Source organism: Cynara cardunculus, assembly GCF_001531365.2.
Source record: "Cynara cardunculus var. scolymus isolate 2C chromosome LG 5, CcrdV1, whole genome shotgun sequence".
In the NCBI taxonomy this organism is placed as follows: domain Eukaryota; kingdom Viridiplantae; phylum Streptophyta; class Magnoliopsida; order Asterales; family Asteraceae; genus Cynara; species Cynara cardunculus.
This window is the reverse complement of record NC_037532.1, coordinates 26,925,878-26,938,624: the sequence shown is the minus strand read 5'-3', so window position 1 is coordinate 26,938,624 and position 12,747 is coordinate 26,925,878. Positions and strand designations below refer to the sequence as shown.

The window sequence follows — 12,747 nt, the reverse complement described above, 5'->3', positions numbered from 1 at the left end:
ATTTGCTCTTGTATAAATTTTATGGGCTTTGTATTTATTTTATATCAATTTCTCTTTTATTTTATTATTTGAAGTTTTATACTGTGAATGTAACAAATAAACTTACACATCATTCTTATCTTTTATGAGATCTGAACCGGAGGCTGATGTTCGGATACTGTTAGGCTAAAGATTTTTTGTTTGCTACTGTTGGAGTGTCGGAGACGGACCATGGATTTATTTATTGGTGGTATTGTTTGATCATATGGATGAACATTACATGGATTCGGTTTGTTGCACTGTTAAGTCGAGAAAATTTCTTGGGTTAGTTTGTTAGTTGTTTGTATTTCCAAAGGAGCTCAACGGTTTGCGATTCCTTGTAGCGTTGATTGAATAAAAGCTAAGGAAACCAATATTAAAAGGCTAAATTTGAGAAAACGTTATTTAATATTTTAATTTTCAGTTAGAGAATCCTAAATTTGTATTTAGTTTTATGATTCAATTCGGACTAAACCGGCTCTAAACAAGAACGTGACTGGTTTAGATTGGCTGATTATTGGTTCGCTCGTTACTTGATTTTTCAATGGTTTAGATTGCTGATTATTGGTTCTCTCGTTACTTGATTTTTCAATCCCGTCCGGCCTAGTTTGGTCTAGTCATCCTTCGATGTTGAGCATTTAATCGAGTCCATTTACATCTGAAAGTTGGCCTATAAAGGCTTAGACATGGAGGGCCCAAGCCCAAAATCACACTCTTATCCAAATTCGAAAATATAAATGGGCCAAAACTTCTATCTTTTTAGTTTATTCGAGTTAGTGATGGCTAAAAATCGGCTCCAAGCCGAGCCGGACCCAATCAGGCCTTAACTTCTTCGTAACTGGCGGTAACCGGTCCAACCATAACCGATCCCGGTCAAAAAAGTGATGACCTGTCAAGCCGAATCATAACCGGTTATGGGGCTACCGGTCCCGGTCCCAATCAGTCTCATCCATAAAAAAATATTTTTTTTAAATTTTTAAAATTTTTAAATGATATATATTTTTACTGTGTTATTAAATTTTTCATACGGATTATTCAAATACATTTTAAAAATGCGTTATATTATAATTAAAATTACATTGTTTTACAAAAAGTTATTTGAAAATACATTTATTCATCAATCTTCATCGGTATCCCATATCAGATTGATTTGAAGAGTTCCGATTTCTTGAATTCTTCTAACAGCCTCTTGGTCATCAAGGTCATCAATGTCGAGTTCCTTATCATCGTCATATTGTGAGTAAGTGCCTTCGGTATCGGTAGTTGGCGGCGTGCTTAGTCCCATGGATATTTCATTTTCTTCCACCGCTTCAATCTCCATCTCTAACGATTTCGTGTGTTGAATCCTATCAACGCTATCCAAATAATCCTTCAAGCAGATGCAACACTCCACGGACTCTGTGCTTAGTCTTGTCCGGCGTATGGAAATGATTCTGCCACTAAGAGAAAAAGCAAACTCCGAAGCTAAGGTACTAGCTTGGATTATTAGTACATCAAGTGCGATGCACGCCAAAATCGGGAATTGAGGTTTTTTTTGTTTCCAAAAATCTAATAAATCAATTTTTTCAAAATTTTCGTCATCATTTGCGGGGAATGCGGCCATAAAGTTAGTATGCACATACATATTTAGTTCACCCAAATCGTTATCATATCGACTTTTTTTACTTGATTCATTTAAAACCTCGTTCATTAAATTAGTCATCAACTCATGACTTGAAGAGCTTTGTTGTTGGTTTCCTCCTCTGTAAAAATGTTTGTAAAGATCAAATAAATCTTGAAAATTACGATTAAACAAACGTTTTTGTTTCATTGAAAAAGAATTATCCGTAGCGGTATCCAAACCAAAAACCACATATATTTGTGTAATTAAAACTTCAACACCGACAATATTTAAATACGGGTTTAACGCCGCAATACAAAAAAAAATGGAATGCTCATAAAATATTTTAACAATTTCTTTTTCATTGAAGACATCAACATTCCTCAATCGTGATGGTCTTCGTATTGGACAATCTTACTTGCCAAAATATAGATTTGGTTTAATAACTAAAGAGCTTGTTGGATAATAAATACCGGATAGAAGTGTTGTCGCATTTTTAAAATCGCCTAAAATATCGTGCAATCCTTCAAGCACGGCTCAATCAAGATTTCCAATAGATATTTGTGGGTAATGGTGTCTATAAAAAGCAAAAATATAATTTTTTTTGTTTTATCAAATTTTCAATCATAAAATAAGTCGAATTCCAACGAACGGGCATATCGAACATCAATCTCAAAGTTCTAAAACCAACATCCTCGCAATACTTTCTATATTCCGCATTCAATTTTTTACCTTTTGTGAAAATTCGTCGCAACATAAGTCTAAACTTATCTATTACGGGTTTATAAGTATTTTAAACCATCTTGAATGGATAAATTTATTATGTGTGCACAACAACTTGTATCAAATAATTTACCGTCTAATATAGGTGTCAAATGACACTTTAATTTTCCACACAAGCATTTTTATTACTAGCGTTATCAAATGAAATACTAATTATTTTAGCAGTTAAATTATACAATGCAAGACATTTTTTAATAATTAAAAATTGACGTGCACCCGAATGTGGTGCACCAAACGGTTCAAACGCGATTACACGTTTGAATAAATGTCATGTCGTAGGCTCAACCCAATGTGCCGTTATGCATATATATGAAACCGGCGATCCGTATAGTGCGCTCCATACATCACACGTTAAAAAAATATTGTTAGGCAAAACGGAAAACTTTTGTTACATTTTGGCCCGACACATTTTCCACATTTTAAAATTGTATCACGTCTAAGGGTTTGACGACTTACCGGCTTGTATCGTGGTTGTAGCGTCTTTTGAATCAACTTCATAATGTGAGGGTTGTCAAAATGTCCGAAAGGCAACTCGACTTGAATGACACATTATGTTGTCATTTGTCGGTTCAACTCGGCATCATACGACCATATTTGACCTTGAGTGTCAAGTATCGTTTAGCTTGAATCGCCCATTGACCTCAACCCCAGGCACGTTTTTCGGGTGTGCCTCCTTAAGGTAGAATTTCCTTCCGCCTTAAGGAGAGCTTGACACATTTTGCATTGTGCCTTTCTTTTTCCGTTCGTGAGAACCACCAAGTTGTAGTGATTTCAAATCTCGGACTTTCGTCTGTGTTCGGCGAGAAATTACGCAACTTGTTCGTTTGATGCATCGTGTTGTTCACCGCCCATTTTGTAAGATAAAGAGAGAAAGAAATGCAAATTGTGAAGTGGAAACGAGAAATTAATACGACTCAAATTCACAAAATATAACGAGAAACCGAGAATTGTGAACGTTTTTTTACGTTTTTGAAGAAGAGAGAAAGTTGGTATGTTAAACTCTCAAACTTGATACATATTTATAGTGTTCTGGGGCAAAAAAAATACAAAAAAGGGCTATAAATGGCTCTATAACGGTCATGTAACAGTTAGTTTTAAAAAAAAAAGGATATATTTTTCGAGCCGGGCCGGTCCTTAACTGATCCCGGTTTTATAAAACGGTCAAAAAACGTAACCGGTTGTAACCACTGGTCCTCTCCGGTCTCGGTCCTTGACCGGGCTGGACCGGTTTGGCAATCACTAATTCGAGTTGGTGCAATCAATTGTGTTTTAGTGCCAATTTGGTATTATTGGAAAAATGTTTCGAAGTGCCAAATCCGTTTAAAACATATAAAAAATTGATGTCGTTAATGAATATATATACATGTTTAGAAGTTGGTAACATCAAGTGGCTGTAGTTTAGTGGTAAGAATTCCACGTTGTGGCCGTGGAGACCTGGGCTCGAATCCCAGCAGCCACACTTTTATCCACATTTTTCATGCCCAATATCTAAAAATCAACCCAAGTTTTTTTTTTGTTTTTTTTATTTTAACAATGTTTTATTGAATATTAATATATGTATTATAAAACCTGTGTAATGCTAATAATTTAATAAATATACTTGAATTTTAAAATAAATTGTTTCAAACATTTATTTATGTAGTAAATAAGAGGGTGTTTAGTTAGAAGTATTAAGCAGTAATTAATGAGAATAAAAATAAAATAAAAAACTATTTGATTTTTTATAATATAATTGGCTCATTTATCTAGAAGTCCAAAATTTCATTTCTGGTTAAATTGGGGAAAATGAAAATTCATTTCCTGTCATTTTCATTTCTCAACATTAGCCAAACAGACCCTAAGATATTGCTACTTCATGCAAATAGTCATTTTGTATTAAAACCGTATCTTAGGATAATAAGGTGTCGTTTGTTTAACAGAATGGAACGTGTCAAAATTGAAATCTGTTAAAGAAATACATAATTTGACGGATAAAAAATGAGATATAATCAGGTTCGACCATGTGTTTGATTAGCAAAAATTGAGTTCAAGATTTTATAAAAGATTGTGAAACATAAAATCTTTATAATCAAATTTGCTCACAAATAAAATTTACTACCACTTACTAGGTAGTCGTGAGAAGTAGCGACAAATGTCACGCATGTAAAATCAGCTTGAAAGCTACTTGATCGTTACTCAAACCAAAAATGACAATAACAAAATTAAGCTCAATAGACTTTTCAAATGGACAGCTATAATCCTAACATGCATTTATTTACGCCATGTATGTATAATAAATTCATGCACTAAAATAGTGTGCAACAAAATGTCTGTACAAAACTCCCGAAGTGGAATTACACGACATAAAGCTTCCGAAATTCTCTTTTTTAGCCATAAAACGACATGGAATAAAATTTCTCAACAAGACTCGTATGCATCGATTTATTTCTCAAAACTAGTAAAATGATATATGCATGCGCTTTCATTACAACATGACATTTACATTGGTTTCGAATTTAAAGCCAAATCACAATACACTTTCGCCAATCTAAGATACTGGCTAAAATAAAATAGTTCCCATTAAAGAAAACAAAAAAGAAAATACTCAAATTATACGTAACAAAATAGTTTCCATAAAAATCTAAGGGAAAATTATATAACTGAATGTAATCAAAATGTTCACATGTAACAACAAAATAGCAGGAAATAAAATTCTCAAACAACCCATACAAACAGTAAATCCATTTAATTCCAAAATTTCATCCTTGAGTCATAAAACATCATAATATAAAATTCCAACAAAACTTGCAAACAGCCGTAGGAGATACAGTAGTTTCATTGCAAATTTAGAACTTGACCCATCTCTTATATGTACCAAATAATTTCTTAAAACTCGTAACAAAATTTTTGTACGCCCCTTGGATAAGAAATAGAACAACTCCTGGCAGTTTCAAATCCAAAACTCGTTTAGAACATGCATTTCAAAAATGTGCAATGCTAGTAAAGCAGTATGAAGAAAATTATTAATATAACTTGTATGCTAACCTTATGCAACTAAAACAATTTAGAAATTTTCAAAACATGGGCTACACTCTTGTGTGCGTGCCAAAGGCATTCCTCAAAATTATTAACCTAACAGGTGCAAATATTTTGACAAGCATGGGAGAACTCGTGCAATTTATTTCAAAAATAGATATTGTGCATGCATTTGGTCAGGATTCGATGTCTAAAAACCACGCTCGCCAAGCCTACTAGTCACAAGACTGACTTTGGAAAGCTTAAATATCTTAAGGCCATAATCCACAACTAGATCGATCAATATTACATTTTCTTCCCAAAATAATGATGATTCAACAAGCCTATGGTTCAAACTTAACCATTATCTCTGACCCACAATGGTCAGTTTAACGAAATTCACCATACTTAACTGTTACTCAAAGTGACAGTGCTACAAGCATCGATTCTTCTAACGGTTACTCAAAGAGAAATCATTAACTACCCCGTTGTTATGTGAAAATATAAATCTACCTTACATGTGAATCCTTACTACCATCATTATAATTCTCGATACTAGTGTCTTTATTGACCTCAAAATATCCTACCTTAAAGTGTCTAATCGCACATTCTCACTTTCATTTACTTAGAAATACGCTAGTTTGAGTCTAGGCATCCAAAAATCAATATCTAAATCTCTCAAACTTATGATCTAATACCAACTTGTAACACCCTCAAATATGGAAAGAGTGACTAGTTTAAAATTTTCATTAATACAACAAATAAAGGGTAAATCCATTTTCTATTAATCGATACTTTAATTACCTCGAATATTGAATCTAAAATCATCATTAACAAAAACATAGACATAGGCTTACACAAAGCCTTGCAAACCAACTCTACCAAATAAAACTTGTTCTCATTGTAGTTTTGAAATACATACGGTGGCACACAACAAATTAATACGGTTACACCTTTCACGAACCTAAAATTTTTTACCCTTCGATGGTGGAATAATACGGTGGCACGTGCCACTGTATACACCACTATAGGTCTGTCCCTGCAGGTGCTACTATAACCCAATAATTGTTGTTATCACCAAGGGCGAAAGACATCAAAGATAAGCTAAAACCTTCTCATGCAACTATCTAGCACTTATCTCATCACGATGTCGCTAGTACCATTTCCTCACGGATCTGATGCACATGCCGACAAAGGAAAAAGGTTAGGCTTAGCGCCTAGTGGGTTCAAATTGTTTTCATCATAATCGTAAGACAGTAAACTGAAATTGAATTTTGCAATTGAATATATTTATCGTAAAAACATCTTTCCGAAAACCCACCATTTTCTTGATGAAAACCCATAAATCAAAATACTCAATTACACAACCAAAATACAATACTCACACAACCAAGAAAAAAAAAAGCTATAAAACATTGTGACGAAAAACATAGCTTTAATCAAGTTATTTATACAATTAACTCCCGCTTACCCATGGAAGGGCATAAAGCATCCAAAGATGACGAGGGAGACCCGATTTACCATTTGTTGTGACGGAACACATAAGTAAGCCACAAGGTAATGTTATATGAGCATCACTTACAGGTACCATTGACATCAACCAAATCCAATATCTAGTCAAATGAAGTAATAAACTCTTTCACTTGAATTTACATTATATTGATCAATGGCCTATGCTCGACTCCAAGTGTCCACACCTTAATGTCTATGAAGACCCAATGCCTATTCCTAGCTATAATACGCTAGGAATTACATTACATTGATCGATGACTGATGCCCGACTCTAATAACCCACACCTTATTGTCTATCAAGACTCAATGCCTACATCAAGTTACAATACAAGGTTGACATCTCCAAGCAAAACCGACTTCTATACCTATGGATCCATTGCATTCTAGCCATAAAATTACACGACTCTAACCGATGACTAACACACTCAAAACGTGTAATATATTATTTAACTATGTTATAACTGCATATAATTCCAAAAGCTCAATATAGAACGTTTTAAATCGGATAAGTGTCCCCAAGACTCTCATAAGTCAAAACCAAGCCAAAGACTCAACAATTAATAACTAGTAAATAAAAGTCATCAAAAGCAATAAAATGTATTTAACCCGCATTTATGCAAACACGTGCTCCTAAAAGTATGATTTACTCCAAAACCTTCATTGATCGGGACAAACCATTTTCCAAATGAACTCATACAATTTATATTTCCAAAATGTCCCATAACATAACAATATGTATTTTTCAAACCAAATACACCAAAATGTTTTTACACCAAAATAAGCTATATTTATAAGATAAATCCTCAAAACAATCCACACTTATAATTTAGTTGCCAAAATGTCTAAAAGTCCCAAATATTGGCATTTCATAAGATTTATAACCCAAATATATCAAATAGGCGAACTTCATTAAATACTCAACACATTTGATAAATATCAAGTGAAACATAGTAATACTTTCAAATACATATATTGGCATGTACATAGTTTTCACAAAACAACTTGAACTCACCTTACTAGATTTACACTACATCTAGGTTTTACCCCAAATCTTAAGCTTCCTTTGGTGAAGATTTTAGATCTCCAAGTTAGACTTTAGATCTCCAAGTTAGACTTTAGATCTATGATGCAAACCTTCTCAAGAATACTTATTTTAATCCCAAACATACACAAACAATCCAAGGGAAGAAAAGAGAGTTGTTGGTGCAAAAGGTTCAAACCTTAGATTCAAAATACAAGGATGTGATCTTACCTTCAACCTCTATGAACCCCAAAAATCATCAGGTAAACTTTAATCATATTTGTTACCATCTTAAAGAGCTTCCAAATACGAAACTATAGTATCAGGAATCCCTCAAATCATAGTAGAAATGAAGAAGTTATGGCTAAAACGAGGAAAACCCCGATTTTCGGTCTCTTTTATGCATGTCAGGCTTTCATGCTAGTTTCATTGCTAGTTTAAACTAGCGTGGAAACTAACCTGAGAATTTCAGTGTCTGGTGCTAGTTTCACCGCTAGTTTAAACGAGAGTTGAAACTAGCCCGAGTCCAAAAATGCCTTGTGCTAGTTTTGAAGTGAGTTTAATTCACTTAACAACTAGTTTAGCACTCTATTGAGTTTTTAAGTTGATTTGCAATCTCTCCAGTAATCGAACTTTCATTGGAGGTCTCTTAATGCCTCGGATGAGCTCCAACACAACTTTTCTTCATCTTAAATCTATCATGACTCTTGATTCAAAAGCCACAAACATTCAATAATAGTTGGACACTGATTGGTTTGCTAAAACAAATCTACACTCTTGAACGATTAGCCATAAAAATACGGGTGTTACACACCATATGTGGAATTCGAAGAATGAACTAATTGCATTAATTTAATTTGGTCAACGAAATTAATCATTCAAGTTCCATTAGATTCTACGAATCAAACGCCACCTAAGAGCTGTGAAAACATATAAATTAGCTAAGGAAGAAGTTCTCGTTTGCTTAACTAAAAAATGTAATAATTATGCATGTCTAAAAGTGTTATTTTATTGTGAACACTCATTTTTGAACGGATGAAATATTGTTTTATTTATCTGGTTGTAAATATAAAAACACATAATGTTTAATAACAGAATTGCATAAAAGTTGTTATGAATCTTCAAGATCTTCAAAGTGTGCGTTGATTGACAGTTGACACTAAGGGGTCATTACTAAATGGTTATTATGCAAGTGTTTTTTTGACAAGAGTCCTAACCCTCACTTACTTTGTGGGATAACATTTTGTCCAACAAAATGGATTGTTTGTAAGCGTCTCTTACCCGGTAAGCACTAACCGGGTAAGAGCCCCTTCACTCATTTACTGGGTAAGAGCCTCGTTTGTTGTCATGCTTCTTATCGGGTAAGATTATCAGTAATTGTCATTCTCATCCGGTATGGTAAGTTTTCCAATAAGCATTTGATAAACAGCCCCTAAGTTATCATCTTCGGTTGTTTGTTATGTTGTTGAATAATGACTCCATTCTTCTTTGGCTATATTAGCATCAGCATTAGCAAGTTCAACTTCAAGCGAAACACTATCTTGTACGCGGTCATTGCTATCCAAATAATATTTAAGACGAACACAAATCTTGACCAATTCTAGTATAAGTCGTGTTCTTCATTAGTTGACAGCTAGACATCATAAGAAAAACGGATTATGATGTTACGATACTAAGTTGGAGTGTTGTACGACAAGTAAATCATGGGTCATGGCAAACATAATAAAAATTGGTTCTTTTTAATTCCACGATGCAGATAAATCAAGATTTTCAAAGTTGTCGACACTGCAAACATAACAAAATTTGATCTTATATAAATACCTAATTCACTAAGTTCCCATTTGGTATTTGACTATTTGCTACTTAGGTTAATTATTTTACTAAAAAGTAGAAGTGTAATTTCTTTTCTTTACTATAAGCTTAATGAGACTTATACATGACTATTTGGTAATGGTTTAATAACATAGAAAAGTAGTTTATACAGTATGCTTCTCAAGAGAACTTCATGTAGAAAGCTTATATGTGTTGAGAATTCAACACATAATGCATCCATTTTACGTCTTTTTAGTTAAAATTAGTTTTCTTTCATTCCCACTTTAAGTTATTTTGATTTATTTCTTTATACATTTGTTATGGAGCTAAAATATTGTGGTTTAACTTGTTGGGACATAAAAATACAAGCTAACGGAGAATTTTTGTTAAAACAGCCTTTGTTAAAACAACCTGATGCTACAGCATTGCAGCAGCAACTACCTGTTACGTGCATGATTTTGCGAGGGCTTAACGATTAAGCTGCCGACTTTTGGATGTTGAATGGACGACAGCTGGATACCAGCTGGAAGATTTTTATAATCAGAGATTTTTGAATTAATAGGTCATCTTGTACTTAAGATTCTCTTTTATTAGTTTTTGGACATTAACTAGTGGATTATATCTTTGTTGTTTTGTGCAAGACTTTTTGTATAAATAAGGGGACTTAGCCATATGTTTGAGACACACTTTATAACATATATGCAAGATCAAAATCAGCTAGTTAGGGCTGATTTTGAAAGTATCTTTTGGAGAAATTTCAAGTTCTTGAATTTTTAAGCTTTCTTCTTTAATTTCTCGTATTTTATTTTCCGCTCTTTATTTTATGTTCCTTTACGATTATTGTCATTTACATTCCGTCATTTAATTTTCGCAATTTACATTCTCGTTATTTATTTTCCCGTCATTTACATTCCGGTCATTTATTTTCTCGTTATTTATTTTCTCGTTATTTACTTTATGCAATTTACGTTTATGTCTTTACTTTTCGTCATTTAGTTTTTACTTTCCGTTATGAGTAACTAAGCTTTTATAGCTTGGGTGTGAGACGGAAAGGTGAGATTTTCAAACCAAACAAAAGTAACTAAGTGTTTTCGTAAACGACGTTTCATTGTTTCATTCGAGTTTTTATGAAAACCAAGCACATTTCTTGACGGGCTGATCACTTCGAAAGTGTTAAAGTGCAATGGACTTAGAGATAAGCCATTAATAAGCATGTCAACTTGAATGAAATAAGAGGTAGACTTGAGAAAGTTGCCGACAAGGAGACTTGTCATTTATGTTTTTCAAAACTTAACTCCCGACGGGTTGGTCACTCTTCGAAAGTGTCAAAGTGTGATAAATTCAGAGATGAACTATCAAGAACACGCCAACTCGAATGATATAGGAATCGACTCGAGAGAGTGATTTTTAACAAAGAGATTTGTTTATCCATATATTTGAAAACACCATCGTGTCACTATCCCCGGTCCGAACACCACATAGAGATATGGGTGGAAAGCTATAAGATAGTGCAATGGTGAAGTCCGAGAGGAATGCCTTCAAAATAGATGGTGGAACTTAGTTTCGAAACACTGCTTGCTATAGCATTCCTATAGCATTGGCTACTGGAATTTGTGTTTGGGTCTCACCTTAAGTCTTACACCCTTGCTTCTTTTATATATTCTGTATTCTGTTTGGATTCACCTTAAAATAAAACAAAAGTCTTCAAAATCGTCATCTGAAATCATCTCTTTCATTGGACTTTAATCTAACTTTGGCTATAATCTCTGTGGACGATAATCTGGTACTTGTACCACTTTATTACTTGGAAAGACGACGTTGGGCCGTATTGTATACTTGCTTTGTAAACCAATTTCATTAAGTCTAAATGTGTGAAATATAACCGACCAAAAGCCAAGTTTTTTTTTCCAAACCTACCTCTCCCAATTAAAAAACACACCATTCCATCTACGAAAAAACTCTTTTAAACAAAAAAATTTCCAATCTACATACAGATTAATCTGCACGGACAGTTTTATTCATTCGTGACTTGGTGAAAAAATAAATACCTAAAATGTCTTGGACAAATTTCTTGTTTATCTCATCATAAACATCAAATAAACTCCTCTTCTATTAGATCTACGACTTTCACCAATACCATTTATGTTGGAAATTTGTAGGTTGGAAGTTAACCTTCCATCCCACATTGGTAGAAACTTGATTTCTAGAGAAGCTTATAAGGCTTTCTCTAGAAGTGGGCTTTGAACATGTTGGTGGACTCATGGTGGGGGTCTTGAGTGGAAGGCCCAACACACACGCGCGCGCATGGCCGAGGCCGAGGCCGAGGCCGAGGGAGCGGGATTCGCGAGGAGGCGCACTTTGCACGTCGCATCGGAGCAGAAGGAGCCTCGCTCCGAGTATCTTTTTAATAGAAATTCGTCAGGAGAATTATCAGTTTAGTTTGGATAATTATTACTTTTAATTTGAAATTAATCCCGTTTTGACTTGGCTTTAGAGATAATGTTGAGATTTTTTCTCACCATTATCTCCGATTTTAGAAGATAATCATGGGTTTCATCTAGGGTTTCACCCAGTATAAATACTGGGTTGAAGCCGTTTCAAGAAACACACACAAATACTGATTTCCTCTCTAACGAATACTGCTCTCGAGTTCTATTTCTCTCTACCGTTTTCTACATAAATCCTGCTCTATATTCGTTGTGATCGCTGTTCATAAACGAATTGCCTACTGCATCAAATCCTGGGGCTTTGCGACTAGCAGACTCACAGCGTGTTAAGAGTGGTCGTATAAAACCTTAAATGACAGGTTTTCCGTGCAGTTTATCATCTGAATCGACAGAATATTAAACAGGTTGGTTTTATAATTTTCGCATTGTATTTAAATTTCTCGTTCACTAAGTGAACACTTTGCTTCTACCCCTTTCTTTCATTGAATCTATCGAGAAGGATAGATTCAATCTGTGTGAATTGGCACGTATTGAGGTTTTGGTGGGTCTAAATTCTAAAA

The 12,747-nt window shown here is 34.1% G+C and overlaps 1 non-coding gene across 1 annotated transcript; it reads left to right on the top strand.

Moving 5' to 3' along the window:
- Positions 1–3,788: 3,788 nt before the first annotated feature.
- Positions 3,789–3,860, top strand: TRNAH-GUG. Its single transcript has one exon. It is a non-coding gene; the product is annotated as a tRNA-His (tRNA).
- Positions 3,861–12,747: the final 8,887 nt, after the last annotated feature.